This window comes from Chiloscyllium punctatum, chromosome 52 (assembly GCF_047496795.1).
Source record: "Chiloscyllium punctatum isolate Juve2018m chromosome 52, sChiPun1.3, whole genome shotgun sequence".
NCBI classification, from domain to species: Eukaryota; Metazoa; Chordata; class Chondrichthyes; order Orectolobiformes; family Hemiscylliidae; genus Chiloscyllium; species Chiloscyllium punctatum.
In genome coordinates this window covers 18,062,894-18,078,919 of record NC_092790.1, presented here as the reverse complement: position 1 = coordinate 18,078,919, position 16,026 = coordinate 18,062,894, and positions in this window count along the sequence as shown.

Sequence of the window (16,026 nt, the reverse complement as noted above, 5' to 3'; positions counted from 1 at the left end):
TCTGGTGGTGAGGGAGTGGCGGTGAAGGAGGCCCAGGACCTCAATGTCCTCGGCAGAGTGGGAGGGGGAGTTGAAATGTTGGGCCACTGGGCGGTTTGGTTGATTGGTGTGGGTGTCTCGGAGATGTTCCCTAAAGCGCTCTGCTAGGAGGCGCCCAGTCTCCCCAATGTAGAGGAGACCCATCGGGAGCAACGGATACAATAAATGATATTGGTGGATGTGCAGGTAAAACTTTGATGGATGCGGAAGGCTCCTTTAGGGCCTTGGATAGAGGTGAGGGAGGAGGTGTGGGCACAGGTTTTACAGTTCTGCGGTGGCAGGGGAAAGTGCCAAAATGGGAGGGTGGGTCGTAGGGGGGTGTGGACCTGACCAGGTAGTCACGGAGGGAATGGTCTTTGCGGAAGGCGGAAAGGGGTGGGGAGGGAAATATATCCCTGCTGGTGGGGTCTGTTTGGAGGTGGCGGAAATGTCGGTGGATGATTTGGTTGATGCGAAGGTTTGTAGGGTGGAAGGTGAGCACCAGGGGCGTTCTGTCCTTGTTACGGTTGGAGGGGTGGGGTCTGAGGGCGGAGGTGTGGGATGTGGACGAGATGCGTTGGAGGGCATCTTTAACCACGTGGGAAGGGAAATTGCAGTCTCGAAAGAAGGAGGCTGTCTGGTGTGTCCTATGGTAGAACTGGTCCTCCTGGGAGCAGATACGGCGGAGGCGGAGAAATTGGGAATACGGGATGGCATTTTTGCAAGAGATAGGGTGGGAAGTGGTGTAATCCAGGTAGCTATGGGAGTCAGTGGGTTTGTAAAAAATGTCAGTGTCAATTCGGTCGTCATTAATGGAGATGGAGAGGTCCAGGAAGGGGAGCGAGGTGTCAGAGATAGTCCAGGTAAATTTAAGGTCAGGGTGGAATGTGTTGGTGAAGTTGATGAATTGCTCAACCTCCTCGCGCGAGCACGAGGTGGCGCCAATGCAGTCATCAATGTAGCGGAGGAAGAGGTGGGGAGTGGTGCCGGTGTAATTACGGAAGATTAACTGTTCTACATAGCCTGGGCCTCCTTCACCGCCACTCCCTCACCACCAGACGCCTGGAGGAAGAACGCCTCATCTTCCGCCTCGGAACACTTCAACCCCAGGGCATCAATGTGGACTTCAACAGCTTCCTCATTTCCCCTTCCCCCACCTCATCCTAGTTTCAAAATTCCAGCTCAGTTACTGTCTCCTTGACTTGTCCGGACTTAGAACATAGAACATAGAACATAGAACAATACAGCACAGAACAGGCCCTTCGGCCCACGATGTTGTGCCGAACTTCTATCCTAGATTAAGCACCCATCCATGTACCTATCCAAATGCCGCTTAAAGGTCGCCAATGAATCTGACTCTACCACTCCCACGGGCAGCGCATTCCATGCCCCCACCACTCTCTGGGTGAAGAACCCACCCCTGACATCTCCCCTATACCTTCCACCCTTCACCTTAAATTTATGTCCCCTTGTAACACTCTGTTGTACCCGGGGAAAAAGTTTCTGACTGTCTACTCTATCTATTCCTCTGATCATCTTATAAACCTCTATCAAGTCACCCCTCATCCTTCGCCGTTCCAACGAGAAAAGGCCGAGAACTCTCAACCTATCCTCGTATGACCTACTCTCCATTCCAGGCAACATCCTGGTAAATCTTCTCTGCACCCTCTCCAAAGCTTCCACATCTTTCCTAAAGTGAGGCGACCAGAACTGCACACAGTACTCCAAATGTGGCCTAACCAAAGTCCTGTACAGCTGCAACATCACCTCACGACTCTTGAATTCAATCCCTCTGCTAATGAACGATAATACTCCATAGGCCTTCTTACAAACTCTATCCACCTGAGTGGCAACCTTCAAAGATCTATGTACATAGACCCCAAGATCCCTCTGTTCCTCCACCTGACCAAGAACCCTACCATTAACCCTGTATTCCGCATTCTTATTTGTTCTTCCAAAATGGACAACTTCACACTTGGCAGGGTTGAACTCCATCTGCCACTCCTCAGCCCAGCTCTGCATCATATCTAAGTCCCTCTGCAGCCGACAACAGCCCTCCTCACTGTCCACAACTCCACCTATCTTTGTATCATCTGCAAATTTACTGACCCACCCTTCGACTCCCTCATCTAAGTCATTAATAAAAATTACAAACAGCAGAGGACCCAGAACTGATCCCTGCGGAACTCCACTTGTAACTGGACTCCATGCTGAATATTTACCATCTACTACCACTCTCTGACTTCGACCGGTTAGCCAGTTTTCTATCCAATTGGCCAAATTTCCCTCTATCCCATGCCTCCTGACTTTCCGCATAAGCCTACCATGGGGAACCTTATCAAATGCCTTACTAAAATCCATGTACACTACATCCACTGCTCTACCCTCATCCACATGCTTGGTCACCTCCTCGAAGAATTCAATAAGACTTGTAAGGCAAGACCTACCCTTCACAAATCCGTGCTGGCTGTCCCTAATCAAGCAGTGCCGTTCCAGATACTCGTAAATCCTATCCCTCAGTACCCTTTCCATTACTTTGCCTACCACAGAAGTAAGACTAACTGGCCTGTAATTCCCGGGGTTATCCCTATTCCCTTTTTTGAACAGGGGCACAACATTCGCTACTCTCCAGTCCCCTGGTACCACCCCCGTTGCCAGTGAAGACGAGAAGATCATTGCCAACGGTACTGCAATTTCCTCTCTTGCTTCCCACATAATCCTAGGATATATCCCGTCAGGCCCGGGGGACTTGTCTATCCTCAAGTTGTTCAAAATGTCCAACACATCTTCCTTCCTAACAGATATCTCTTCTAGCTTATCAGTCCGTTTCACACTCTCCTCTTCAACAATACAGTCCCTCTCGTTCGTAAATACTGAAGAGAAGTACTTGTTCAAGACCTCTCCTATCTCTTCCGACTCAATACACAGTCTCCCACCACTGTCCTTGATCGGACCTACCCTCGTTCTCGTCATTCTCAGGTTTCTCACATACGCATAGAATGCCTTGGGGTTATCCTTGATCCTATCCGCCAGGGATTTTTCATGCCCTCTCTTAGCTCTAAGACTTGTCCTACCTGCCTATCTTCTTCTCTACCTATCCACTCCACCCTCTCCTCCTTGACCTATCACCTTCATCTCCTCCCCCACTCACCCATTGTACTCTATGCTACTCTCTCCCCACCCCCGCCCTCCTCTCGCTTATCTCTCCACGCTTCAGGCTCACTGCCTTTATTCCTGATGAAGGGCTTTTGCCCGAAACGTCGATTTCGCTGCTCGTTGGATGCTGCCTGAACTGCTGTGCTCTTCCAGCACCACTAATCCAGTATTTGTTAACTATGCCCATTCATTTCTCGTGTCAGGCACAAAGGGATTTGTACATTCACATTGTTAAGTCCTCTCGGGATGTTGCACACCTCTATCAGATCATTCGATTCTTCTAAGCTCTAACTGATGCATGCCCAACCCGAAATCTCCTTGTCCCCAGATGTAAGTTGAGCAGATCAGGTCTGAACCACTTTGGATGTATTTACATCCTTTCTTAAGTGAAGAGACAAAGTCTGCTCGTCTCCCCAAAACCACTGACAAATGGAGAAAAACATCCTGACTTTATGTTCCACTCCCTTACCACAAGTAACATTATTCAATTTTCTGTCTTTATCCTGCATTTATGCGAACTTAATCACGTGCTGTACTAATGGGATTTTGCAGCCTCTCTCCGTGCTGTTTTTCCATTGCTCCTGCTAAGTTGGACAGGCTTTCCTTCATTAAACTCCAACCTAGCAAGTTCCCAACCCGCTTGACCTGTCAATGACATTTTACAAATTCCTCATGCCCTCGTTGCACTTAAGTTTCCTACCCAGTTTTGGGCCGTCACCAAATTCAAAACTTTTGCAAGTGCTTCCATCATCAAAGCTGTGAACAGACATTTTAAAAAAACTGAAGCCCTTGCATTGTATTCCATTCATCACCTCTTGAAAACCCTAAACGTTTTGACGACTTTCTTTCCTGTTTATTCAATAATGCCGTTAATGTTAATCAACATTAACATTGTTAAATGACCTGAACATGATGAGCTCTTATTTGAAGTGATGACTATCAATGAGGCACCATGCCGAAATACTTCTAGAATAGAAGGGCATCCATGGGTTTCTCTATTCCATAAGAACTAGAAGCAATGCCACCATTCAAATTGTCGTGTCTGATCCTTTCATGGCCTCAGCTCCACCTAAGCACCCTTTTGCCATAGTCCTTAATTCCATCATTGTTTTAAAACATATCTATCTTAGATTAAAAACATTTACTGCGGAAGACTCATGTACTTCACTGGGCAAGGAATCCCACAGATTCACAAACCTCTGGGCAAAGAAGTCCTTTCTCATTTCTGTCATAACCTTGCTCCCCCAAATTTTGAGGCTATGCCCTTTTATCCCAGTTTCACCCACGAGTGGCAAAATCCTCTCTACGCCTGTCTTATCTATTCCCCTCATAACTTTATATGTTTCTATAAGATCCTATCTCATTCTTCTTAATTCCAATGAATTTAATCACCGCCCACCCAGACTGTCTTCAGAAGCCAACCACCTCAACCCTGGAATCAACTAGTGATCTTCCTCTGCACACCTTGCCCCCGCCCCCATTTTCAGCACATGTTTTATTAAGCAAGGAGACTAAAACAGCACGCATTACTCAGTGGTGGCATCGCTAGCACCCTATACAGATGCAACATCCCTTCCCTGCTCCTAAACTTTATCCCTTTAGCAATTAACGACAACATTCTATTTGCCTTCTTAATTACCTTTTGTACCTGCATTCCAATCTTCTGTGATTCATGCACAAGGATACCCAGGTCCCTCTACACACCAGCATGTTGCAACTTTTTATCATTCAAGTAATAGTCATTTTTACTCTTATTCCTACTTAAATGGATAACTTCATATTTATTAATATTGTACTCCAACTGTCAGACCTTCGATCATTCACTTGTCCGAGCTCAGGGGGCTAAGGGGGTTCAGCATATCTGTAAAGACTCTTACGAATTTAAAATATGCACCGAAGAAAGAATTCTATCCAACTGCATCGTGGCTTAGTATGGCAACTACTGTGCCGAGGACCATAAGAAACTACAGAGAGTTCCAAACACAGCCCAGTCCATCACACAAGCAAACCTGCCATCCATTGACTCAACGTGTTCTTCCTGCTGCCTCAGGAAAGCAGCCAACATTATAAAGATCTCTCCCACACCAGTTATCATCTCTTCCATCGGGCAGAAGATAGATTGACCAACAGATTCAAGGACAGCTTTTTCCCTTCTGCTATTGAACTTCAGAATGAACACTTCAAATTTCAAATTGAATATCGATCTCACTCTTTCTGCACCATCTCTGCAGCCTTAACATTCATTCTTCACTCTGTTCTATTACCCTAATGCATCTTGTGTTACATAACCTGCCTGAACTTTCACTGTACGGAGGTACACACAACAAGAATAAAGCAAAACAAATCAAATTGAATGATCCACGTTGTTTTTTTCTCAAAACAAAACACCCATAAAGTGAGTCCCTTTCGCAAAGCAATGTCGACTCTGCCTGATTATAACTAGATTTTATAAGTGTTACATTTGTCTTCCTTCACGACTGATTGCAGCATTTTCCCCCGTGACTGATGTGAAACCATGCAGCCTATACATCCCTGCCTATTTTATCCCTGCTTCCATGAAGATAGGAATATCCTGCAGCCTGCTGTGGCCATTTAAGAACCTCGGATATTTTGAAAGATAAAAACTCGTGATCCGGCTCCTTCCTTTTTGAAGATGTGATGATGAAGTCTATTGTAGCATTGCATGGATCACAGAAAGTACATGCACATTTCGGGCAGGTGGATCACCTCACACTGTGTGACATTCCACTGCAAAGGTTCATCCTTCACCTCAGTAGTCACAGTGCAATATGTGACCATGCATTCAGCCTCATGTCATGTTACAGGCATGTGATGCATCAGAAAGCACAGAACCCACACTGTCTCAGCCTGAGGTCTTGTAATATTGAGTGTTGTTAATAAACTTCAAGACATCTGTCTCAACAACACAGACTGCATGCTTTTGGGACAATTCTGCCCCTGTAACAGTGTTATGTTGTCCTTGTTTTGTTTTTTTCAAAAGGGTTTGTAAAGGCAGTCGTGCTGAAATAGTGAATAGACACAGCCTGACTCAATAATCAGGGGAAGCCTTTATGTTTTTTTAATAGTTGTACAATAAAAGGCGAGCGACCAGTTCTCTCAGCTCAGGTTATATTTCGGTTTGATTCAATATTACTAGAATTTAAAAAAACTGCTGAGGACTTCGAGAAGCAGCTACACTGAAACAAAGTTCTATGCTCTAACAGACGTTTTCTTGATTGACTCTACTCTCTGAAACTATCAATACTGACCAGAATGTGCAGGTTAGGGTGACTTAGCCATGCTAAGTTACCCATAGTGACCAAGGATGTGCTGGTTGTGATAGACTGATTGTGCGAAATAATACATGTGTGGTTTATTGTGGTTTGCCATGATCAATTACCGATAGTGTCCAGGGATATATATGTTGGGTGCATTAGATTAGATTAGATTCCATACAGTGTGGTAACAGGCCCTTCGACCCAACAAGCTCACACCGACCCTCCGAAGAGCAACCCACCCAGAAACATTTCCCTACACCTAACACTTTTACAGTGTGGTTACAGCTTTTGAAGGTTATTTGCCACAGTCCCAGGACATTTTTACACTGTTTCCTCAGGGTAGTGTCCTCGGCCCAACCACATTCAGCTGCTTCATCCATACCCTTCCTTCCATCAAAACGCCGGAGTTGGGATGGCAGAATGCTCAGCAACAGTCAAGAAAGGATATTGAAGGAGCTTGTTCAAATGCAACATGATCTGGACAAAATCCAAACCACAACAAAGGCTAAACAACTTTCATCCCCAATAACCGTCACCCTAACAACTGTTATTTGATATTCAATTGTGTTACCATTCCTACATTTCCCATTATTAACATCATTGTGCTTACTATTGATCAGAAATTCACCTGGACTCACTATAACAACACAGTGGTTACTAGAGTGTGTCAGACGCTATGAATGCTGTGCATGAGTAAGTCATTGCCTGACTGATAAAAGTCTACTCTACATCGACTGAAACTTGTCAAAGAATTTGTCGCTGGAACTAATTCGAGTGTGATGGAATACTCCCAATTTAGCAGGATGGAGGCAGCTGCAACAACACTTCAGAGGTTTGACAACATTCAGGAGAAAATAGCCTGCCTGATTTCACCACATCCCCAAGTATCCATTCACTGATCTCCCAACGTCCAGGAGCAGTAGCGCATTCTATTCCCAGGATGAATTGTCAAAATTCGCCAAAGATCCTTAGACAGTTCCTTTCAAACCCACGACTACTTTCCATCCAATGGGGCAAGGTCAAAAAATACCTGAAAAAAGCATCTCTGGAGTGTTCACCTCCGAGCCACTCGCCATCATAAGTTGGAAATATCTCGCAATAACTTAGCACTCTCTACCGTTTGGAATGTTTGGAATTGCCTCCCTCTGGACATTGAGAATCAATTTGCAGCCTGTGAAATACTGTGGTTTAAGAAGGCCACTCACTGTCATCTTTTTAACGGCAACTAGGAAAAGGCAACAAATATAGTCCTGTCAGCAATGCCAACACCCCACGATTAAATTGAAAATGAAACTTAACAGGACATTACAACAAATATGGCGCTAACAGTCAGGAAGGAAGACAAATAGGACCAATCATAATGCCGGCCCAGGGATAGATAATGACATGAAGATTATAATGAGTTGTTATGATCCAGATCGGAAACTAAAAGAAAGCAAAATATGAAAGTCGAACCCTGAAAAACATTAGCAGCAAGTCTGTAAAATCAGAGCAGGAGATAGCTGACTAACGTTAGATCTCGAACGGACTGTGAGCAAGAAAGCAGCAGCATTCTGGACACAAAAACTGGCACTGTTGGAGAAACTCGGCAGGTATGCCAGCATGTGTGGACAGAAAATAAATGCATTATTTTGAGTTCAGTAATATTCCATCAAACTGATAGTAGCTGAGAAAAAGTGGAATATCTGCTTAAGACAAGGGGTTAGAGAAAGGGAATCAAACAGTCAGTAAGTAGGGATGGAGTCTATAGAGAAAGAATTAAGTAAAGCTGGGGAAAAGTAAAGATGATAATGAGGACCATATGTAGGTAACAACAGATTCGCAATATTGAAAACAACCTGTGACTTCCCAGGACATGGCGTGTGTGCTGGTTAAAGAGGATGAAACGTGGTCTTGCGGTTCTAATAACTTAATATTTAGTTCTATTGAACTTAATATTGAGTTGTGAAGTTTGCTGAGGGTCCCATGCGAATGATGAGATGTTGTTCTTCCAGCCTGCACTGAGTCTGGAAGGGTGCATCATGGTCAGAACTGAAATGTTGGCCAGGCGAACACTGTGGTGTAAGTACGTTTTGAGAAGATTTGTAGCTCTGGTTGAGGTTCTGGATGTAGGTTTGCTCGCTGAGTTGGAAGGTTCATTTCCAGACGTTTCGTCACCTTACTAGGTAAAATGTTCAGTGGGCCTCAGGCGAAGTAGTGCTGATTTATTTATATGTTTGGGTTTCGTTGGGTTGGTGATGCCATTTCCTGTGGTGAAGTCATTTCCTGTTCTTTTTTTCAGGGGGTTTTAGATGGGGTCTAACTTGATGTGTTTGTTGATAGAGCTCCGGTTGGAATGCCATGCTTCTAGGAATTCTCAGCCATGTCTTAGTTTAACTGGTCGGAGAATGAATGTGTTGTCCCAGTCGAAGTGGTGTCCTTCCTTATCTGCACGCAAGGATACTAGTGAGAGAGGGTCAAGTCGTTTTGTGGCTAGTTGGTGTTCATGTATTCTGGTGGCAGTTTTCTGTCTGTTTGCCCAATGTAGTGTTTGTTACAGTTTGTTACTGCGGTGTTTTAAGTAGCGAGCAGATGCAAACCGGAGACCATTTAACAAACAGAACATTGGTGTTTCATAAAGTGTATTCTGTCTCCCTACTGCAGAGCAGACCACTTTCTGAGCAGTGATTATATTTTATTTTATTTATTGGTATCATATATACTAACATGCAGTGAAACGTTTTATAAACCAGGCCAGACCCACTCAAAACATTTCAAGAAGGTAGCCCAGAACTTTAATTTGTAGTTGTTATAAGCAGGTATAACGTCGGTATTTCAGGAGCGATGTCGCTGGCCCAACCACTCAGTTTTAAACAAAACAGTATTTATTTCCACATGAACAAAAGAGAACCGAATTTAGAATAACATAACTCTTTGAAAACCCAACCGATGCAAATGCACAACTTAACCAAAAGCTGTTCTAAATACCTACAACATCCTTTGGCAGAAAAGGTAACTTCAGCACAGGTTCTGACATTCGGTAGATTGCGGAGAGAGACAGACAGACAGACAGACAGAGAGAGTCAGCCAGAAAAACTTCTGTTGAATCCAGGAGCAATTTTTTTTACCAAAGCTTTTCTTTGACCAGTTCCTTCAAACAGTCTGCTTGCGAAAGACCAAACCAAATCAAACCCAACCAGAAAATAACTCTGAACTGGGAGAAATAGACATTTCATTTCATTATGCAAGTGTTTTAAAAGTAACTTAAAAATCTGGTCAAGTAGTTATTTCCAGACTTACCAGAACCTCTGCCTTTGCGACGCCTTTCAAAAAACTCGTTACAGAATAACGTTGTTAAATGAGCATCATCATCACGATAATAAGAGTTATACCAGCACCGTTAAAAATGCATCACAGCAGAGAGCAGAATGCAGTGCAACAGCTGCACAGAAGGTGCACAGGGTTGTCAGGATTGTATCATTGTAACATCATATCCTGCACTCCGTTCTTCTACCCTGACGCACTTGCATAGTAAGATCTATCTGAAAACACGTAAACCAACACTTTCCACTGTAAATCGATACACATGACAGTAATACATCAAATCAAATCACTTGAAGTTCTGTTCAAAACTCTGATGTTAGCTAGGAAGATGCAGTTATTGAATCTTTCCGCATGTGTTTTCAATCTTTTTTGTCTTTAAAAAAAGTGGGATATGTGCGTCGCTGGCTCACCAGCAGTCATTGCTCGTCCCTTGTTGCCCTTGAGAAGGTGGTCGTGAGCTGCTATCTCGAACTGCTGCAGTCCACATGCTATGACTTGACCCACAATGCCATTAGGGAAATCAAACCAAGAGTTTGACCAAGTGGAAGTGAAGGAACTCTGATATATTTCCAAGTCAGGATGGGGTGTATTTTGGAGGGGAACTTGAAGGTGGTGCTCTTGAACGGAATATGATGGCAGAGTTTATAAATGAGGTGGAGGTGTCTTTCATTATGATGGTTGCTTTTTTGTGTCAGCAGGAAATACAGATGGAGTCAATGGATGAAAGGCTGTTCTGTGTGATGGGTCTGCTATGTTAACGACTTTTGAATACAGTAGAATAGATTTATTGAACAGTAGCTAAATTGCAGCTTCACCTGGAAACTATGCCTGGATCTTCGGGCATTGAATAGTGCTTGGCTAAATAAGAAAGTGCTGCATTCTCTGCAATTGCATGGGAAGAATGTGTGAGGGGATGTGAGGAGGCATTGGGAGTGGAGGATGAGTGGAAAAAAGATTTGTCCCAGAGAGACCAGTTCACTGTGAGGTGCGGACACAGGAGTGGATGGGAATATGTCTGTCGAGGTGGTTTCACACTGGCATTTGCTGGAAATGGTTGCCTATGATACTTCTGACGTAGATGCCAATCGAATAGAAAATGTGGACCGGGCGACACTATCAATGTTGTTGGAGGAAGGAGAAGGGGTGATACAAGAAGTGCATGAAATGGGTCAGAAATGGCTAAAGGGCAATCTTAAACATGATGCAGGAGAGTATTTGTGGAGAAAAGTGAACATCTCTGAGACGTAACCAATGTTCCTAGATTGGGCTGGATGTATCCATTTAGGTAAATGTACGACTTGAGGCTATGTGGATTAGAGGGAAAGTGTCCGATTACATAGGATCGTGAGTGCCGTGGACACCATAGCCTGGTGTGAGACGGTGGGGCCATATTCTGGAGGAAATGGAAAAGGGTTCAAAGAGTTGGCACTCTGCTTCCACAATGAAGCAGTCAGTATATCAGGCAACAAGAGCACCACTCTTGTCAGCAGACTTGATTGCACAATCTGGATGAGATCTGAGAGCACGGATTTGAGTCAGTTCAGAAGAGCATGTGGTCAAATTGGCAAGGCAGGGCGAATATAAGCTATGGTGAACAATGCAACATAACAAATTGTCAAAAGAAAAAAGAAAGTTAAATGTTGCTCACGGGACAAATGGAGGAGACCAGGTAGACTGAGAATATTGGAGGCAGGTAAAGAGATCTGGAGGGTGGGAAACGGATTGTAGTCTAAAGATATGGTCAGAGATGAGAATGTGTTGGAAAAGACTTCAGCATCATGTCATACCCAAAATTTATTTCGTGAATAGGGTTGAGGTGGGAGTGAGGAAATTTGCTGTGTTCAAAACAATCCACATCAGGGAGTGATGTTTAATGCTCAGTGATATGTTGTTACGGGCAACAGGGGTTAACACTGAGAGGAAGAGTAAGTTGCTCCTGGCAGAGGAATAAGGAGTTGTAATAATGCTGTCACCATTTTAACAGTCTGCCCCAGGTGTAAACAAAACGATAGAACAGATTAGACATTGACAGCAAATGTGAGAGCAGGTAAGTATGTATTAGGGTAAACAGCAGCAATGCATAAACTTGGCAGGAAGGGCAGGGAGATATAATTAATGTGAACCAAGTTAACGTGAGGATCCAGAAGGCAAGCAGACATCAATGAATCATTTTACCTGATCTAGTACCTGGACTTCTGTATTAAGCAGGTGCGCAAAAACTAAAGACATCATGAAATATCACTTAAACAGTGAACACGCAGGTATAGAGAATTGCAAAGAACAGTTACATCAACAAGGATGGCACCAAAAATGACAATCTGTTCAACATGGCTTCCAGATAACATTGTGAGGCACAGACTCACCAGGGACACAAATAATTCCAAGCCTGGGACAGTAAACATAAGTAAAAACTAAAGTGCGGCCTCGATTCAATAAGTTAAATATAATCCAGTCATCGTCAGTGTAAAGAAATTAAAGCCAGTCAGCGATGCCCCTTCCCATCATTGGACTATTTTCCCTCTCACTTTAGTTAGCTGCATTGATATTCTACTGTATTGCTGTCAATACTAGCCTCGAATCTGTGGACGCACTGGTTTCTGATTGCTGCAAAGATATTGCTCCTGCTGTCATTCTGTGACAAACAATTGAAGGGAATCCATTAAGAAGTAGTCAGTGAAGCAGCTCACACCTCCCCCAGTGACGCAATTATTTTCATTTTGTCAACCAAAAATTCCAGTCAATGAATAAACATTTGATGTAACTCCTTTGAATCAAACAAGGTATACACCAGAAGAGATTAGAACTTTGACGTGGATGGTGTAGTTCTTTTTTTTTGCAAACAAGCAAGGAGGAAATTATTCAATAAGGAGAGAAGATTTTAACTTAATTATACTGATGTGTGTGAATCATATTAAAGAGCTGCATATTTTGCCAGTTTAACGAACATGAAGGCAAGTTTTAATCGATGCAATTGAGCCACCTGACATCAATGATACTGAACGTTTGAAACAATATAATCATTATGGATAAGTCAATGGATAAATGAATATCAAAATAATAATAAATAATAATAGGCAATAATAATAATAATAACAATAATAATAATAAAATGGCATCTTAATTGTGTGATCTTATTCTGTATTTTGCAAAGAATCAATTCGTCCTGAACGAGATTATCATCAATGTATCTCTGCTGCTGTCCCCCCGTCACACAATGCCCCACTGCGATCAATACTGGACGCAATCAACATCGAAGTTGTCACTTTTGAGATGCCAGCTTTCTCTGCTGGACAGAATCTCCTCTGCCACCAAGTCATCCATTTGTTGAATTCAAATGTCACCATCTACTGGGGTGAGATTCGAACACCCAAGAGCGTTTTGTTGACTTTATGGTTGAAGAACAGTTGGATAATAGTGATAATGACAATAATCTAATAATTAATAATCTATCAATAACACCCTGACACTTATCGCCTTCTCCTTCACACCACACAAAAGTCTACTTTGGATTTTCCTCTTTCAGGGTAGTGTTCTAGGCGCAACAGTCTTCAGCTGCTTCATTCATGACCTTCCCTCTGTCATAATGTCAGAAGTGGGGATATTCATCGTTGATTGCACAATGTTCAGAATGATTCGTGACTCCTCAGATACTGAAGCAGTCCGAGCTCAAATAAAGATTTGGACAATATCCAAGCTTGGGCCAACAACTGGCGAGTAACATTCGCACCACACAAATTCCAGACAATGATCGTAACCATAAGAGACACTCTAACCATCGCTCCTCGACAGTAGAATGATTACCATCACGAAATCTCCCACTGTCAACATTCTTGGGATTTTCATTGACCAGAAACTCAACTGGACTCAATTCATTAACACAGTGGCCATAAGAGAAGGACAGAGACCAGGGATACTGCGGCGACTAACTTACCTCCTGACACGCCACAATCTATCCATTATCTGCACTGCAAAAGTCAGGAGTGTGATGGAATAATCCCCACTTGCCTGGATGGGTGCTGCGCCAACAACACTCAAGAAGCTTGGCACTAGCCAGGACAAAGCAAACCGTTTGATTGATACCACATTTATAAAATATTCAATCCCTTCACCGTCAGCGCTCAGTAGCAGCAGTGTGTATTATCTACAAGATGTGCTGTAGAAATGTACCAAAGATCCGTAGACAACACCTTATTACTGATGAAGGGCTTTTGCCCGAAACGTCGATTTCGCTGCTCCTTGGATGCTGCCTGAACTGCTGTGCTCTTCCAGCACCACTAATCCAGAAACACCTTCCTATCCCACGAGCACTTTCATCTGGAAGGACAAGGAAAGAACTTGGATGGACTTGGAAACACCTCCACCTGCAAGTTCCCCACCAAGCCACTCGCCACACTAACTTGGAAATATATCGTCATTCAAAAATCCTAAAATTCCCTGCCTTCAGGTATATGAGACAACCTCCAGCAAGTGGACTGCGGCGATTCCAGAAAGCAGTTCCCCACCACCTTATCAATGGCAAATAGTGATGGGTTGTCAATGCTGGCCAGCCAGCGAAGCCTAAGTCCCACAAATGAATTTTGAAAAATCACAAAAATAGAGCAAATTCAACCAGGCCATTATCATTCAATATGTCAACTTCTCGATCATAAGTAAAGGGATGGAAGATGTCATCAACAGTGCCAGCAAGCAGCACGTGCTGAGCAATGTTCTGCTCAGAGATGCCCAGTTTGGATTCTGGCAGAACTGTTCAGTTTAGAACTTCATTACAGCCTCGGTTCAAACATTTTTGAAAGTGCTAAGTTTCAGAGGTGAGTTAAGACCTTAGGCCTTGAAAGCAAGATTGCAATTGAATAAGTAAGGCATCAAGACTCTCGAGGAAAACTGGAATAAATGGGCATTAGAAGGAAAACTGTCAGCTGGTTGGAGTCATATATGGTATATAGGAAGACCGTTGTTGTTCTTGGAAGTCAGTCATCGCACATCCAAAATGTCTCTGGAGGACTTCCTCAGGGTAGTGTCGTCGGCCCATCTTTATCAATGATCTTGCCTCCGCACTAAGGTCAGAACTGGGATTGTTCACAGATGATTGCACAGTGTTTAGCAGCATACTCGACTCCTCAGATACTAAAACAGTTCATGTTCAAAAGCAACAACATCTGGACAGTATCCAGGTTTAAGTTGACAAATGGCAAGTAACATTCAATAGAGGCAAATGTCAAACTATGATCATCATTAATAAGAGGTCATCTACCCACCACCAGTCATCTTCCCCTCCCCACCCCCCACCCCCAACACCTGGACATTTAATGATGATCCAATCACAGACACCCACTTCATCAACATCCACAGGGTTACCATTGACCAGAAACTCAACTGGACTTGCTACATTGGCTGCAATAGGAGGTCAGAAGCTTAGAATACTGCAGCGAGTGACTCACCCACGATCTACAAGGCAACATTCAGGAGTGCCATGGAATAATCCTCAATTGCCTGAATCGGTCCACTCCAAAAACTTTCAAGAAGCTTGACACCGTCCAGCACAAAACAAAAAACTTGTTTAGCACCACATTCGCAAGCATCCACTTCCGCCACCGCCGATGTGGAGGAGCAGCAGAATGTATCATCAAAAAGATGCAGTGCAGAAATTCACAAAAGACCCCAAAAAAGCAGTTTCCACATCCACGATCTCAACGGACAAAGGCAGCAGATAAATAGGAACAAGATTACAAGTACCCCTTCAAACATTCACGATTCTGACTTGGAAATATATTGCTGTTGTTTCACTGTCACTGAATCAAAATCCTGGAATTCTACCCTAAAGGCATTGTGGATCAAGCCAGAAGAGTCGCACTGCAGCTCCTCAAGAAGACAGCTCATTGCCCGCATCTCAAGTGCAAGTAGAGATAGGCAACAAATGGTGCACAGCCTGTGACGCCCACATCCAAGAAAAACGGGATAAAGAGCTCGTGGGACGTGGGCATTAGGAATTTATGAGAGTGTGAGACAAAAAGAAAGAAATGATTTTTGCAAGGTTTGTGAAGGTTTGTTGCTCAGGCTGAGGTTTAGGGTAATATCCAGACGTTTCATTGCCTGGCTAGGTAACATCATCACTGGCGACCTCCAAGTGAAGCGAAACTGTTGTCTCCTGCTGTCTATTTATATGTTTGTCCTGGATGGGGTTCCTGGGGTTTGTGGTGATGTCATTTCCATCAGAAAGAAATGATAAAACGTGAAGGCAAAAAAGTTCTAAGACAACAGAGATACAAAGAGA